We start from the raw sequence: 18,346 nt of genomic DNA, 5'->3' as shown, positions 1-18,346 counted from the left end.
TTGTTGACTATGAGTTGGTTATACATTGATTGTACGAAAACGCATTGGTAACTCGATGTTATAAAACGGCTTTTGTGTATAATTCAACAAATAGTTAATACAAGCATATTATTCTAAGTTTATCCATTCCTTTTACCCTTAAAGGATAAAAGCAATATCTGTGGGGCCCTCGGTGATTTAGTGATGACAAAACGTAAGTGCTCGGCCGGGCCTGAACTGATTTGATTTGTTCAATTAGTCAGTCGTCATAAATCGGAAATCGGGAAACAACAGATGGACAGAGAGAATGATTATAATCCATGTCTCAGTCCATATGATATCTAGAATGGAGGAATATATGATCACTTATCTAATGGACGCGTCATTGATTTGTTTAGAGTTCAACAGCGGCTTTTGAGAGCTACTATTGCTAGTCGGGTTATGAAGTAATACTTGCAATAATAGTTTTAGACTTATCCAAGTGGGAGACTGTTAGATTAGTGTCTAAGTCCATAACTATAATTGGTATATACTTGACCCGACCCGGTATGGTCCATTTGGGTTGCATGGCATCAGAACATTTGGGTAGACCTTTTGTGAGAAGAAGATACTTTGTGACATATTAATATATTATAAGTTCTAATATATTAATATGAAAACATGTTATTTAATTAGTATTGATCAAGAATTAATTTGGACTTAATTTAGTGATCAAAAGAGACTAATTAAATATATAGGGATTGATTGTGTAAATCATTCATTCTTATATATGTGGGCCTCTAACGCATGATTCCTTATGATGGGTTTAACCCATGTGGTGACCCATGGATACTCCATGGAGGTTAAAACCCATGGAGCATAAGGAATGGGTAAAGTCATGGGTTACATGGTGTAACCCTAATGTGCACACTATATAAGGATCCCTTTAGCTCAAGAAATAGGCACTAGTGAGACATATGAGGGCTAGCCGATTTGAGCATGTGTATCTTCTTCTCATGGTTATTCCAAGTGTTCATGATATTGTGTGAAGCATTTGAGGTGTCACACTTGGGGCACTAGGCTCTCAAGCTTCATGGAGTCAAGCCACATCAAAAGGTATGTATTTTATCTAGTTTTTGTTATCCTAGTACATATGATTGTATGCTAGTTAGGACAATACCTTGGAAATTGATATTTACATGTATAATAGAGAAAACGTAGATCCAAGGTATTTAGGGTTGTATGTACACCATAGGAGTGTTGGAATGCTCAAAACCCAACAAATGTTTATGTTGTGCTTCATTTATAATCATTGTAATGATATTCAATTGATAGTCACACGAGCCCTCGGATGTTTCTGCCGTCTGGTTCAAGGGTGTGACACTCTTAAATCATCTTTCTTGTTGTTGCCAACAGAGTACATAGAACTTGTTGAAATGCATGACGTTGTTCGTGATGTTACTACTAACTATGACCTCAATGAAATTTCTATACTTGGGGAGCTAAAAGACATTGAGATTTCAATGCTTGGATTTACTGGAATTGAACGGATTCCTGAAGAGATTGGTCAATTCACAAGTTTAAGGACGTTGAGCCTAGAGTGTTGTGAGGATCTATCATGTATAACACTTGGTGTCATATCAAGGCTCGCTTATTTGGAAGAGTTGTACATTTTGAACTATGCTGGAGATAATTATGAACTTAGACTTGTAGAACTAAGTAAGTTCGAGTCGTTTAGAACTCTGCATTTTTTTGTGTATAACCCTGGTTTTTTCTCCGAGGGTACTTCCAAATTGGAAACATTAGCAGGGTTTTATATTAAAGTTGGTGATAGATCACAATATGCTTTTTCAATATAGAAGTCTCATATACGACACCTACTATATATTGCTCGCGTTGGGTACTTATTGTAAGATTCAAATTTAGTTGTAAGGTGTTGAAGGTCATAGTGTAGACTTCGATAGCATGTAACCAATTTACAAAGGCATTTATGTTTCGAATTTGTATGTTGAGTCCTTTGTATTTTTTGTGTGCTTTCTGTTTTCCTATAAATAGGGAACGATACTTAGAGTTAGATAGAACTTTCGCCTCTCTTATGTCTATAACACTCTTTGTATTGAGAGCATAATATGAGTTAAAGCAAGATTATATTTACTCTCAGTGTTCTTAATTCTGTTTTACTCTGATCTCGTTTCATTACTTGATTAAATAACTTCTACAACTGGTATCAGAGCAGGAATCATACTGCAATGATTTGATTTTCATCTCATATCAAACATATTTTTAGTCTCATTTAGGATCCAAAAGTTTATGCTCTTTTGATAATGAAAGTCATCTTTGATTCGCAATTGTGACTTGTTTCTGCAACAAGTTTGTTTAATCAAGTGTTCTGTTTGCTTTTTCTGACCAATTCAATCATTAATTCACAAATTTTTGAAGTTTTTCTGAAATTTCATCCGTACATCAATGGCGAATTTCAATATGAACACGATGACGTCTTTTTCTCATTTGCTAGGATCTTCAACAAAGATTCATATGCTTATTCCAGAGTATTATGATTAGTGGGCTGATCGCATGAAAGACTACTTGAATGGGCTAGATGAAGAGCTTTGGGATTGTATTACTAGAAATTTTCTGCCTCCATTGAATGTTGGAAATATTGGTTTATCTACTTCTACTCGAAGTTTCACGGATCAATCACAAGGCTAAAGAAGAATGAGAAGAGATGTATGAGAGAGCTTCGTGGCGTTCTTCCTCCTATTGTTTATAACTACGTTCGTAGTTGTAAATCTGCAAAAAAAGACCTGGAATACTCTTAAGGAGAAGTTTCAAGCAAGTGAAAAGACGAAAATCAATTATGTGAAGCATTGTTTGGTGGAATTAAAAGAGTTTAAACAAAAGGAAGGTGAATCTATCGAACTCTACTATGATCGATTGAATGAACTCATCTACAAATGCAATCGCAGTGGAATAATCAGGTCAACCATGGAGTTTAATCTCACTTTTGTTATAGAACTACAAAAATAATGGCGGAATGTTAGTCTAATGGTGAAGACTCAATAGAGCTTCAATACTTCAACTCTGAATGATCTTTGCAATTTGCTGAAAACTCATGAGTCAGAAGTTATTGAGATGGAAGAAGAATCAAATATAAGCTTGGGAGGACCACTTGCTTTAGTCTCAAAAGTATCTGAGAAAGAAGCAACTGAAAAAGAGAGTTCTGATGATGAAGGTATGATTGTTAATTTAGATGACGAAGCCATTGTTTTTTACTCTAACAATAGAGTAAAGAAATTTTACAAAAAGACTTTTGGTTTGAAAGTGAGGACTGGTGAATCAAAAGTAAGTTTTTTTGGATAAGTGAATGAGGAAAAGAAGGTTGAGAAGAAAGAATCAAAGCCAGAAGATTCGAAAGTTGAAAAGAAACTCAAAGGTGACTCAGGCATCGATTGTCACTATTTTCATGGGGTAAATCACATGGCAAGTGATTGTATGCTTTGTAAGAAAGATGAGAAAAAGAATAAGATAAAAGATGAAGCATATTATGTCGAACGATTGGAAGAGGTGCAAGCAAAAGCGAAGGGACTTTCGTTAGTCGCAAGAGGAGAATATGAAGATGCATGCACGTATCAAATTTGGTCCTCAAGCTCAGAAAATGAAGAAATATGTAATTCTACGCATGGAGCCATGTATGCAAAGTCTGAAGAGGAAGATGAAGAAAATGTGTCTGGTCGTTGTTTTGTTTCGAAAAGTGTAGACAAATCACCAATAACCACAAAGGAACGTTCTTTACTTCAATCTTTCAATATTCCTGTGAATGCTTATGATTTTGAGTTAACTGCCTTTGATGATACTATTGCTTATTTTTATAATGTGGTTATATCTGCTAGCAATGAGGCTAAGAATCTAGTACTCGGTTACTAGAGACACAAAAGCAGTTGGATTCAAAGAAGATGAGGACAAAATATCTAGAATTACAAATAACAAATCTCTTGTGTGATAGAGATAATTTTAATAATGATGTTAGGGTGTTACTTGCTCGGAGAAACATTTATTGTAACCCTGCTAAGAAATTGTATGTGAAGTTAACTATTTTACATCATTCCTCTGACATAAGCAAAGAAAAACATAGGAAGTTACTACCATTCTTAACTTTCGAAAGAGAAAAGATTTATTGCATATCCTATGATTGTGAAATGACAATAACATAATTTGATATAGTCCTTGACAATAGATTTGCTTATGGAATTGTCAAAATAGATGAAAATTTGAATGTTGAATTAGTTGACATTGTGAATGCCACCTTAACCAAGAATGAACAAATAAATATTTTGAAAAGAACTGAGAATTCGAAATTTGCTGATATCAAAGATAATTCTGATAATACTAGCGAAATTAGTGAAATAGAGGAAGAGGAAAGAATCGATTGTTCTCAGTTGTCTGTCATTAATGTCACATATTTGAATAAAGGCAAAGAAAACAATAATGATTCAAAGGTTAAGATTGACACTAACAATCCCTCAACTTCAAAAGTTTGTGATTTCGATCATGTGAGTGTCAGAGATATTCAAACAAATAGTAGTGATGATGAGGAAAGTGATGAAGATGACGCTTCGAAAATGTCAACCAATACTGATGATGTTTCGAAGGAAAAAGAATTTCCAAGAGTTGCCATTCATCAAGTGTATGGTGAAACAGAAAAAATCAACAAAGTGATGAAAGAAAAAGGTGCTCATTATCTCGAAACAAATTCGGTTTTGTATCCAAATTTCAAGTGCACAGATAATGTCATTTTGCCAAATCAAGTGTTTGTTACTGCTGGGAACGTTGATAACATCAAACCTGAATTTAATAAACTGGTAGAAGAAGATAACAAGAAAACATCAAATGAAGGTTTTTTCTCAAATCAAAGTACAGTAAAAAATAATCTAACAAAGATTTCATATACTTTTTCAAAGACAAAAACGACAACGAACATGGGTTGAAAAATCAACAATTTCGAAAGAAGTTCAAGTTCAAGATGAAGTTGTGTCACAAAATGTTAAAATAAATTCAAAAGAATTTAAAGATCAAATTGACAAATTTTCGAAAGATAATGGAATTTCAAAGAGACACGCACGAAAGAAAGTCTTTTGGCAAATTGTTGAGTCTCGAAAGAAATAAAATGATTTGAAAAAGAAAAAGACTGAAAAGAAAATATGTAGAAACCTTAAGACAATGTCTCCATCAAGTTCAGTTAATAAGAAAAATCTCACTCTACCTAAAAATCATTTGTCTCAATCTACTTCACAAAAAGTTTTTTCAAAAACCACAATTCAAGAAACAAAGTCTTTTTCACAAAATCAAACAAAGTATTTCAATGATGATTTTTCGAAATCAAATCGATTTCAGAATAACTCACCATTTTTTCAATATCGAAATCATACACAAAAACGTTTTGAGTCAAAGGTTGAAAAGAAATCTTTTGAGTCAAAGGTTGAAAATAAACGTTTTAAGTCAAATGTTGAAAATAAACATTTTGAGTCAAAGGTTGAAAATAAACGTTTTGAGTCAAAGATTGAAAATAAAGGAAATGTCAAACTCAAACCTCAAAAACCAAATTTTCCCAATCATCCTGCGAAACAAGCTTTGAAAGTTTTGTATACCAAGGGCAAATCAAATGTGAAAAACATAGATCATTGGCTTGAAGAAAAGGGAAATCTTATCAATTAGAAAAATTTTCTTAATAACAAATCAAAGATGCCTATGAAAAATATTTGAACGAAATGTCGAATGCCAGTTCATCATCGAAAGACTCGACATTTTCAGTAGAGGCATGGTGTCCATTTTCGAAAGTAAAAGCAACAGAAAAACAAACTGAGAAGAAAAATACAAAAGTTAGTGAAAATTCTAAACCTTCGAAAGATTATGTTTGTATGACTTTACCCAATGAAGTTGAGTTAATTGATAGTCTTAAATATAAAGTTTGTAATTGGGTTTTAGGTTCTTCGTTTCATTATGTTTTTTAAAATAATCACCAAGGACCCAAACAACCTTGGGTACCTACATTTTTCCACTGATTGCAGGTTTTGTGTGACGAGCAATATGATGAGAAATGGTATATCGATAGTGATTGTTCTCGTCACATGACTAGTAGGAAGGAGAATTTATGTGACTATCGAAGTTTGGAAAATGTTGGAGTCATGAATTTTGGTAACAATCATAAGTGTCAAGTCAAAGGATGTGGTAAAGTGACAAATGGGAAATTCACTATTAATCGCGTTGCTTATGTAGAAGGTCTTCAACATAACTTGATTAGTGTTTCACAACTTGTTCTGGGAACTAGTAATCAAGTCGTGCTTAGCGAAGAAGGAAGCATTATTTCAAATGTCAATACAAACGAAGTTTTGCTCAAATCCAAACGAAAAGGAGATATGTTCACTCTTGACATAAAACCAATTATTGGTGTTCCCTCTGTATGCTTACTGTCAAAAGCTTCATCAGATGTTAGCTGGCTTTGCCATAGAAGACTTTCTCATTTGAACTTTCAAAATCTTAACAAATTAGTGGCAAATGATATTGTTCAAGGCTTACCGGTCTTAAAATTTGATAATGATACTTTGTGTGCAACTTGCGAACAAAGGAAACAACATCGTCAAGGACATCCACTTTTCATCAATTCGGAAATTGTTGAACTGTTGGAACTTCTTCATATTGACCTTTGTGAACCATCGATTGTTGAAACTCTCAACAAGAAACGATACATTTTGGTTATTGTTGATGATTTTTCTCGATTTACTCGGCTTTATTTTCTCATGTTAGAATCTGAAGTAGCTCAAAAAATGATCGATTTCATCAAACATATAGAGACAAGTTTGAAGAAGAAGGTTCGAAAGATTAAAAGTGATAACGACTCTGAATTTAAGAACAATGTTCTTGATTCTTTCTTAACAGATAAAGGGAATTCCAATAATTTTTCTTCACCATATACACCTCAATAGAATGGTGTAGTTGAAAGGATAAAACGTTCACTTTGCGAAGCATCAAGAACGATGCTCACATATGCGAATCTTCCTCAATATCTTTGGCCTGAAGTAGTTTCAACTGCATGTTTTATGCAAAATCGATCTTTCATTCATTGTCGATTCAACATTACCCCTTATAAAATAATATATAACCGAAAACTTAATGTCAAATTCTTCCATTTTTTGGTTGTAGGTGCTATATCATGAATGTCAAAGATAATCTTTTGAAATTTCAGTCAAAAGCTGATGTAGGAATTTTCTTGGGTATTCTGAAAATTTGATGGCATAGCGGGTGTTGAATAAATGAAATCGGAAAATTGAAGAAACATTTAATCTTACTTTCGATGATTTTTACATTAAAAAAATTGAAAATTGTTTTGAAAAAAAACCAATAATTAATGAATCAAAAGATGAATCTAAAAGTTTTAATTCATCTGATTTTGATTATGATTTAATAGTTCATGTTCCAGATAGGGCTGTTGATGCTAAGGATAATCGACTTCCTAAATCATTAAAGCATTCTGACTTTTCGACACTAACTTAGGATGATGCTTATTTAAACTCGAAATCCCATTCTCCTGGAAATAGTGAAAGTATGCCAAATGCACAAGTGGAAGGGGAGCACTTGGATTTGAATTCTCATGTTAAGGGGGAGCATCTTTTCGAGGGGGGGAATAGGAGAATGGATGATAATGTTGAGGGGGAGCATCTTGAAAATGAATTTGTTGTTGAGGGGGAGCATAATGAACCACATATGTCGAATTATAATCAAAATGAAACTTTTCATGATTTAAATGGTAACATTTCTGTTGCAGGTTCAGAGAATTATGAAATGTTCGAAGATGCACCATTGGATTTTGATCTATGATATCCACCATTGGAAAAATGGACAAGAAATCATCCAAAGGAACAAGTTCTTGGTGATCCTCAAGATGGAATTCTTACAAGAGCTCAACTTCGTGCTAAAAATGAGGTACTCAATACTCATCAAGAATTATGCATGTTCAATGTCTTTATTTTGAACATTGAACCAAAAACAATCAAGATTGCTATGGAAGATCCTGATTGGATTGCTCTATGCAATCTGAGTTGGCTGAATTTGAAAGAAATAAAGCTTGGCGTTTAGTTCCAAAACCTGATGATGTATCTATAATTAGATTAAAATGGATTTTCAAAAATAAAACTGATAAAGAAAGCAATATTATTCAAAATAAGGCTAGGCTTGTAGTTAAAGGTTATTCACAACAAGAAGGTATTGACTATGAAGAAACCATTGCCCCTGTCAGAAGACTCGAGGTTATTCGAATATTTTTAGCCTATGCAGCACACAAGGATTTTGATGTTTATCAAATGGATGTGAAGTGTGCTTTTCTCAATGGTGTTTTGGAAGAAACAGTATATGTTGAACAACCACCAAGTTTTATCAATACTCAATATCGTAATCATTGTTTGTCTTAGATAAAGTTGTTTATAGGTTAAAACAAGCATCAAGAGCCTGGTATGCAACTCTTACCAATTCTTAAAGCAATCGAAATTTAAACAAGGATCGGTTGATCCCACACTTTTTCAAAAGAAGGTAGGGAATCATATTATGGTTGTTCAAATTTATGTCGATGACATTATTTTTGGCTCCACTGACTCTGTTTTGTCAAGAGAATTTGAAAATCTGATGAAAAGCCAATTTGAGATGAGTATGATGGAAAAGATAAAAAAACTTTCTGGGATTGAATATTCGTCAAAACAGAGAAGGTATTTTTATTAATCAAGAAAAATACACAAAGAATCTGCTTGGAAATTTTGGGATGACGAATAGCACAAAGTTACGAGTACCAATGGCGTTTGGAACAAGGCTCACTTCTTCGTTAGATAAACCTCCTGTTGATCTTACTTTGTACAAAAGCATGATAGGTCCGTTACTTTACCTTACAACAATTCAACCAGATATTATGTTTTTTGTTTGTAATTGTGCCAGATATCAATCAAATCCTAGAGAACCACACTTAACAGCAGTGAAAAATATTTTTTGATATCTCAAAGGAACAATTTCATTAGGATTGTGGTATCCTTCGAAAACTGGCTTTTTCATACAAGCATTTTCTGGTGTTGATTTGGGAGGTTGTAGTCTTGATAGAAAAAGCACAAGTGGCAGATGTCAACTCTTAGATAGGAAACTTGTAAGCTAGCAATCGAAAAAGCAAACATGTGTAGCAATTTCGACTGTTGAAGCTGAATATGTGGCTCTTGCTGCTTTCACTTATCAAATGTTCGAAGCCCACGACATTGGTTTCCCAACAAGATCCAATGTTCATTTTATTTTAAAGAATATGATTTCCGTGTGAGTATTTTTTCTTTACCTTAGTTATTTTATAAATTTTTCCAAAGCCTACTTGTTACTAACTACACTGGTGAAACAAGTAATTTCAGTTACAATTAATCACACTTATGTTTAGTGCTGATATGTAACGAAATTTTATAACCTCCTTAGTAGCCTTACAAAAAGATGCCCTTCGATACTTATTTACAAGTATTCGATTGTACTTCATGTGGAAACCACATAAGCTGTTAGTCATCTCTCTTGATGAATAACGAAGTAATCTTTGCCAGGGATTTATCTGCTTTAATGTCGAAATTATATTTTCGCCATCACATAACCAAAATTTTCTTAGCTTGCTTCTTATCTTTTTCTTTGGAACACATTGCACTCATAAAATCCTTGAGGTTCTGAGTAATACCAACTCAGGCTGAAGATTTCGGAAGTCTGGCACATGACTTCGCTTTCAATCCCAAAAGCGATAGAGCCCAACCTCCATTCCGAAGGTTTTGGTCCTTACCCACTGGGTACTCATGAAGAGACTTTTGATGTGATGTTTGGTACCTGTACGAGTTTCTAGGATAAAGTACTCATCACCTTATCTGAAATGGATTCCTTTACTACTAGTGGCGTGATTTTCAGGGGCTAACGTGGCATGTTCATTAATACAACCGTTTGAGATTGAAATTGGGGACACATATATAAGGGAAATTTGGGGTTCATTCCAATTTTTACGCTTTCATAAATACTCTTAGATGATATGTGCCCTATTTTTCTTCTGTTCTTCAAGCTCTTAAAAAAAACCCTAACCATGGCTGCTCATCAATCTATCACTACTGAAGAAGTTTCATCACAACCGATTATGAAGATACAGTCGACCAATTATCAAGTTTGTGGAGATGTTTCTGTCTATCTGGAGGAACTCGAAATGTTGGTTGTAGCTCTGGAACATTACGTTCAGTCCACTGCTATGTTCAGTTCTTTTGAAGTTCCGATGTCTTGGCTCTCACTTGCTGGTTCCACTGCCACATACAGCTAGACAATGCAAAATGTTACATTCGATTTAGTAAATGACAAGAACTTCCGACTATCAAAGAAGCTGTTTGCCCAAATTCTTGAAATCCCTAATTCTCCACCATTCTACAGGAGGAACATCATATGAATATATAAAACAAATTAATAGAAATATAAAGAAACACATATTAGCCATGAAGTTCGGAGCCACCCTGGCCTCCTCTACAGTCAAGTGAAAAGCTCTCCTATGGGCCTCCAGGGCCTCGGCCTTCCCCTGGCAACCATCGCTAATACGTAGCATCGCATGAGGAAGAGCCTGTATCGTCCTCAATGCAAGTGATGGACACTGGACCTTCATATGGCCCGTCTGATTATAGTTAAAGAAAACCCAAAATCCCTTCGGATAATCCCGCGTTATGTTCCCCACTTTTCCAAACAAGTAGCAATCCGTTCTTGACCAACAGGGACCCTCATTACCCTTGCGCACATGATCCAAGTGAGGCCCCTCTGACTTCCATCCCTAAAATCTATAGGTTCGAACCACTTAGTTACTGGCTGCGGGTGTATTGTCGTCCTATCTCTCCTCTATGTCTCCACCTCAACCTCTCTCACCTGGGTCTCCAGCTCAATCTCCCTGCTCCTTGCATTGGTCAGCAACTCAGCCAATGTCCAATACAGGGTGTTCACCATGAACTCATGAATATCCTTCATCAGGATGATCAAATACTGGATCATGTGTGCCTATTCCAAGGATTCGTACTCACGGAAAAACAGAGCCCTCTCATGAAACATGTTGGTGATCTCGGTCAACATCTCGATCGTTTTTCTGAGTGATGGGAACTCCTAGGCCAACCGATCCATCTCCACCGAAGGCACAAACTCAGCGCGAAACATCTCAGTAAATTGATCCCATGTCATAGCGGACTGCTCCACTGGAGAATAATTTACCATCACAAATTTGCACCAAGCCATACCTCCCAGTCGAAGGAGATTCAACGCGAAACGAACATTGAATTTCTTCGTACATGAACAAGTTTAGAAGCATCCCTCAGCATCAGAGACCCATCTCTTAGAAGGAAATTGGGTCCTTGATCCTATACAGCTCAGGATGCTTCGTGTTGTTGAACTCCCAATACAAAATCGAATAACCTCATGTAGTTTGGCAGCAAGAAGTATGGTTGTCATTGTGGCAACAGTAGCCTCAGTGATGACAATATAACGCTCGTAAAACAAATCAATCATAACAACCTCGATAGACCCAAACATCTCTGGAATAGTCTCCCTGATTGTCGTGGCCACCTCAACGGTAATGATCCTATGGATTCCATCATTACTGGTACCCAACTTCTCTGGGTCATTGGAGCCTGAACCTCGGGTAAGTTCCATGATGAAATATACAAGAAAATGATAAAAACTAGGCTAAAGCGCACACAAACACTATATACACTTCTGGAAGTACCTTAGCGCCCAAAGACTACTTCATAAATTGTTTATGGATATTGTACTTTTAGTAGTATGAGCCCAATAATACCTTCCACACCTGTCCGTATTTGACTCAGGTTGTCCTCCCAAGACCCTAAGTTACAAGAACATTATTCCTATGGTATATTTACAAGAATACACTTATAGGTTCTCTCGAACCACAACTAAACACTTAGGTACTCATCCTAGGCTACCCCTCGACCACAATTTTGCATCGTAAAAATCTCCACTATTCTCGCTAATTGCTTCGCATACACCAATTGTACAAAATTCAAAACTTGATAAACAGTTGACTAAATGATTCTACCTCAAGTCCACAGCCAAAAAAAGGAGAAGTAAGGCTAAGGAAGGCATCTAAGGCTATAAAATCCTAACTATGTACAATTATGAAACATACACGAAGCAATTAACAAGAATAGGTTAAATCCCATAAAATCAGCCTCCTAAGCTAAAGGCATCACAAATCAGGAAACCCTATTGCGTATTTCTTGAGGGATCCTTAGCCTATCAACTAGCATGCAGTTCTATCAGCCCATAAAATAATAGCTCAACACAACATATAAAACAAGTAGAGATATTTTGCGAAATCATAGCTCAAGCTCCGACCAATTGTACACAATGCTACCCTGTCCTTCTCTTTTGAACTTTGTTTCTTTTGAAATGTATTTTTTGAAACTCTCAGATACTTATTCTGAGTCTGGAACCCTACGAGTGTTCATCTAAATCCCTCAAACCAGGGCTCAGATACCAGACTGTAACGTCCTCTTTTCAAACAATATATTTTTTTTTTCATTTTTAATAATATTGTTCATAAAGCCCACATCAAGAAAACATAAGTTTCAAATACAATCATCCCAAAATATCAGAGTATAAAAATATATTGAAACACCTTCACTTTCCCATGATCATACAGTCATCAAGAAACCATAAGTGTCAAAATATACAGTCATCAAGAAAACTGCAGGCGAATGTGTACAATCAAGACTTCACTTTCCCATGATCATCTGAACTACCTGAAACACATTTAATAAAAAATTATAAGCATGAGGCTTAGTGATTTCCCCAAAATATCACGTACAATAGAACATAAAATAAACAACTATGGGTTTTCAACAACCCTAGGGATTATCATTAAGCTCATTGGGCTAATAGGATGCTCGGTGGGTTACCAGCAACCCTGGAGACTATCAACAACCTCAATAGGTTAACAACACGCCTAATGGGTTATCAGCAACCATGGAAATTATCAACAACCTCGGTGGGACAACAACATGCTCGGGAGTTATCGGCAACTCCACATAGCACATAAAAACAAATATCAAGTAACACACAACTTGCACACATAATATGACATATGCAATACAATGACAAGACTCACCTCTCATAAAAGACCGATAAACCTCGCACCCGAACTATCGGTATTAGACTCCTCCTACTAATCATGACGAAAAATTATCCTAATTAACAATTAAGGTAAATATCCCAACTCAGCAAGTCCAAATACCAAGACTAATCCTCATTTGGGCAAAAGATCATTTTGCCCTTCGAAGTCCTCAACCCCTAACAGTTGACCAAAAGTGAAACGGCTCAAAAAGTCAATTATCAACCTTCTTTTGACCTACATGCGACGTACGCCTGGCTCTATGCAGGGCATATAGCCTTAACCTGAAAATTGGGTGAAACAAGGCTATGTTGGGTGTAGCCCATATTACGACTCGTGTGTACAACATCTTTTGTCAATCATCAAATTAAGCTCTTAATACATTAGGACCTTTCCCCCAAAGCTCAAATCTGACCATAATAAACATTCTAAATTATAAAGTCTCCAAGTTTAATCCTTTGCAAAGAGAGCCCAAATCCAAATCCCTAACTATTTAATCATTCTTATGTTCCGTATCTCATGCCTGGATGGAAGGAATGGGCCTTGATTGCATTTTTATGACATAATACATTCCAAAACATCTAGAAATGCTACTCACAAGTCGTGGAGTAGTTCTTACCCAAAAAGACCAAGAGTATGGAACAAAAAGAGCACCTCGCATAGAGCACTAAGTCCCTAAATGCGTTCAATCACCTATACTAAGCGTAAGAGGATATCTATGCCCAACATAGGTTATCCAAAGCCAACCTTAATCAAAATTAAATCAAATAAATATACCATCGGGAGATGGGTGTTACGAAAAACAACTTGAGGCGTTCCTTAATCTCGGATTCCTTCAAACTACATCTCATCGGACAAAACAATAGTTAGATCGGATTAGAGAATTTCGGATTGCCAAGGGATCACTTGTTTTGAACTAACAAATTACTAATTATATACAAAAATTGTTGTTTTAACTCATGCCTTATAATTGATGTCACCAAGTCACACTTAACGTTATTTAAAACTTTGAAATTATTGTCATAAATAAGGTGCCCCGGAATCAATAGGCCCCACCACCGCTCTAGGATAAAAAGAAAAACATGGATAGATAGTGGACGTCTACTTTGCTTAATCTGGTTTGGTTGAGAAGTAAAGTAGGACAGAGTTGCCGTTTGAGAAGAAGTAAAATCATAGGGTTTATGCAACTATAATAGGCTTAGAAACCCTTAAAAAAATGTAAGAGAACTAACCTAAATTTTTTCTTCAAGCTCTCTCGTCCCTTTTTAAGTCTTTTGGTGTCGGAAAACCCTCTCATATGGTAAAGATCGACTATTGCATGTTTGCCAAGGAATAATAGGTTTGATATCTTGCTTAAAGTAGGGCCAATTACCTATGATCTAAAAATAATATGTTCGTTTAAGTGTTAGTTCCATAATTTTTTTTTTTTTTTTCATACCTTTGGTGGAGTTTAGTGGCAATAAAAAAAAAAAAAAAAAGGTGATTTTATGCGCATAAAAAATATTTATCTGCATGGATGAACCGAATGAATTGATGTATTTAACTTTTTACTGTGAGCTCTAATCATTTTTTTACCTAAAATTTTATTGTTTTTTATTATTTAAATGAAAGTGGAATGTAAACGTTTTACACTAACATATCACATTTCGATTTATATCCCTTTAAATATGCACGTAAGTTATACATCATTTATTTTGATTTTTCTAATTTATTTTTCCTTATTAATGTTTTATCCCTTTTTAGCTTTTATTTTTTTTTATTTTCTTTAGTCTTAATAATTTTAATAAATATATTATTATATTAACATTAAAAATATATTTTTTGTTCGTTCGAACTATTTTTGTATTATTTTTTTCATCGAAACTATCACTATGTTATTTTTTCGTTCGGATTATTATGTATGAGAAATTAAATATTCTTATATTTTTTTTTCATATCCATCATTCTACCAACTTTAAATAATTACAAGTATAATAAAAATTTATTAATTTTATTAATTTGATAAATATCTTAAGTATATAAGAAAATGTCAGAAAAAAACAAGATGATATATTTCTCCTTATATATATTATTCTTTCATTCGGACTATTTATTTATTATTCTTTTGGTCGAATTATCTTCATGTTATTTTTTCGTTATGATTATCTTTGTGTTGTTTTTTGGTCGGATTATCTCATGTTAGTTTTTCGTGCGGATTATCCATATGTTTTTTTTCGTACAAGCTATTTTTGTGGTTCCGACTATCCTTGTTGTTATTTTTCCGTTCGAACTATTGATATGTTGTTATATCATTCAGATTATATTTGTGTTCTTTTTTCGTTACGACTATAATTGTGTTATTTTTTTTTGTTCTGACTATTCTTGCCTTGTTTTTTTTTCCGGTCAAATTATCTTCATGTTACTTTTTCCATTCGAACTATCTTTGTGTGATATTTTTCGTTCCGAGTAACTTTATCTTTTTTTTTTTGTTGTTGCTATCTATGTGTTATTTTTTTGTTTGGACTTTCATTATGTTTTTTTATTCTGACTATCCATGTGTTAGTTTTTTTCGCTCAAACTATCATTGTGTTAATTTTTAGTTCGAACTCTCTAGTGTTATTATTTTTTATTGAGACTATCCATGTGATAATTTATAATTCGAACTATCCCTGTGTTAATATTTAGTTCGAAAAAACATGTACAGTTTAGCGAGTTGGAAAAATTATAAATTGGCTGGTTATTAAAATTGTAAGTTAAAATAATAAAATGTATCATTAACTTTTAGTGAAAGATAAACTTTAGTGAAAATGAATTTGTATTTATAGTGACAACAAAAATAAAAAATTATTAACATATATTTTTAAAGATTTTTAGTATTTATTTTTATATGTGTATTTCTTGTTGAAATTAAAAAGAATAAAAATTATAAGGGTTTGTTTTGTAACTTATATCTAGTTTAAAGGGAATACAATGAAAACAATATAAAAACAATTGAAATTAAGGAATCACAAATATGATGCGATTGATTGTGTGCACTATAATCTAATGATTGTTTATACACATATTCGTGCTAGTAGAGCACCCAAAATGGAGTTGAGTGGATGTGATTGCTCGGTGAAAGGGCCTTTCGACCATTTGGAATCCATTATCGATTTCATGCACTTTTTACCGACTTCAGATCATGATTCTTTGGCACTAAAGAAACCTTACAAATTCCCCAATTCTATAGACTTATTCATCCATTGTTCTTCTAACCAGATTCATATAACAGACCTTCTTTCTTGCAACCGTTTTGGTTCGTATTCGCAAAGGTCACAACAAGAAAGCTTAATCTTTTTCTTGCACTTTTAACCAACTCAAATCATGATTCTTTAGTCTAAAGAAAACCCTAAATTTCCCATTTTTTATATTCATTCGCAAGTTGTTCTTGCAAACAATTTCATCCCAAAAGAAAGCGGTTTTTTGTACTGGTTAAATTTCATTTTCTGGAAGTGAAAAGTCAGAATATTGATTATATTCTCAGTTTCTTGTTGCAAATTTGGAGTGAGGTTTTCTTGGTTTGAAAATGATGATTCTCGGTGAAAATGTGAATACCCTTAAAGTTATTGATTCCTCGTTAAGGTTGATTGTGGTTCCTCTAAGTCTTGGTTCTACGTGGTTGACTTTGACCAATCATCAAAATAACGAAATGTATGGCAATATAGAGTTCAGTAATCTCAAGGGTCTGAAGTAATTATCCATCTCTTTGACATGTTTCAAATGACACCCATCAATAATTCTTGAAATGTTGTGTTTATTTTATGAGATTTTGTGTTTTTTGACAGATTCTTGGTTAGTATTAGTGCAATTTCTGCTGGGTATGCTCTGGTTGCTGTTATTTCTTCATGGGTTAAGAACTTGATGAACAAAGCTTGGATATTTTTGTTTGCGATCAGGTTATATCTAGTTTTAGTCTTTTATTCATACTTTAAGTTATTCAATTGACTTTGTCCAAGTGGTTACGATTTCATTTAATAGTAAATCCTTAAAAAAATATCACCAATAGAAGGATAAGAGAAGTTCTAGAACAATATATTTTATTCATAAAAGGTATATTCAGCCAAATTAAAAAAAAAAAGTTATCTAATTTAAAACATGTTAATTGTTTATGACTTTACGTTTAGGTGTCTACAACATTCTAGTTTACTGTTTTATTAAAAACGTGGTAAAGTAATCTTTGGTATGAAAAAAGAAAAAAAGAAAAAAGAAAGGAAAAAGAAGAAGAAGATAACAGTCTACCAACCAAGTTTTAATTGATTTAAAGTTTTACCCATTTTGACCCCTAATAGAAACATTCATATTCTTCGTAAAATAATAGGCAAAATTTTTAAATATTTTATAGATTTTTCTGACACGATGATGATATAGGTGGTGGCATATTTGATGGTTGCAAGCGGTGGTAGCTTTGGGGAGATAGTGTATTTGGCCTACAATGGCAATCCAAAGGTGACATGGAGTGAAGCATGTTCTTCGTATGGGAGGTTTTGTGGGAGATTAAATCTCATTTTGGCTCTTCATCTTATTGCTTTGCTTTGTTTCTTTCTGCTTTCTTTGATTTCGGCTTTTAGGGTTTTTACAAGATTTGAACCTCCACTTTCTTCCAAAGAAGTTGAAGATGAAAGGACCTAGATTTGTGCATTAATGGGTTGTACAGTATAACCGTAAAGTTGTCCTTATTCTGGTCACTATGGACTATGGTGTTTGACTTTTGACCAACCGGGTTTTCCTTATTTTGGTCTTATTATTATAAAGATAATCCGAAGATTAAAAAGTTTAGATTTGTATGGTGGTGTGTCTCACATGTTCATGATGTTATGATTGACAATATAAAATTTTAAAGCCTTTACAAAATAGTCAATTTTGTTTTGAATGCAAGTGCTAATATGTTTACTACTTTGTTTGAAGTAGTTGATGGACATTTAATTTTAATTTTGAAGAGTTTGAACTGGTCCATTTTTTGTTTTATGTTTCTATATTTTGTGCTTCTATACTTGTTTGATTTAGATTTATGAAATTTTAAACTTATGTTTCTTTTTTTAAGGGAACAAACGAACAAATTATTCATTTGTTTGCTCCAGTTTTTCAAAATCCTCAGTAACCAAAATAAACACTAAAAATAGGGATGAGCAAAGTAACCGACCCGACTAGAACCCGCCTGAACCGGACCCGGTCTGGAAA

The 18,346-nt window shown here is 34.0% G+C and overlaps 1 pseudogene across 1 annotated transcript; it reads left to right on the top strand.

Moving 5' to 3' along the window:
- The first annotated feature begins 16,267 nt into the window (after window positions 1-16,267).
- On the top strand, window positions 16,268-18,131 carry LOC145086422 (CASP-like protein 2D1; annotated as a pseudogene). Its single transcript, XR_013700455.1, has 3 exons — window positions 16,268-16,858; window positions 16,954-17,064; window positions 17,537-18,131. The product of XR_013700455.1 is annotated as a CASP-like protein 2D1 (transcript).
- Window positions 18,132-18,346: the final 215 nt, after the last annotated feature.

The sequence above is a fragment of the Lactuca serriola genome, chromosome 2, assembly GCF_051521515.1.
Source record: "Lactuca serriola cultivar US96UC23 chromosome 2, Lser_US96UC23_V15, whole genome shotgun sequence".
Lineage (NCBI taxonomy): Eukaryota > Viridiplantae > Streptophyta > Magnoliopsida > Asterales > Asteraceae > Lactuca > Lactuca serriola.
This window is presented reverse-complemented; position numbering and strand designations above follow the sequence as displayed.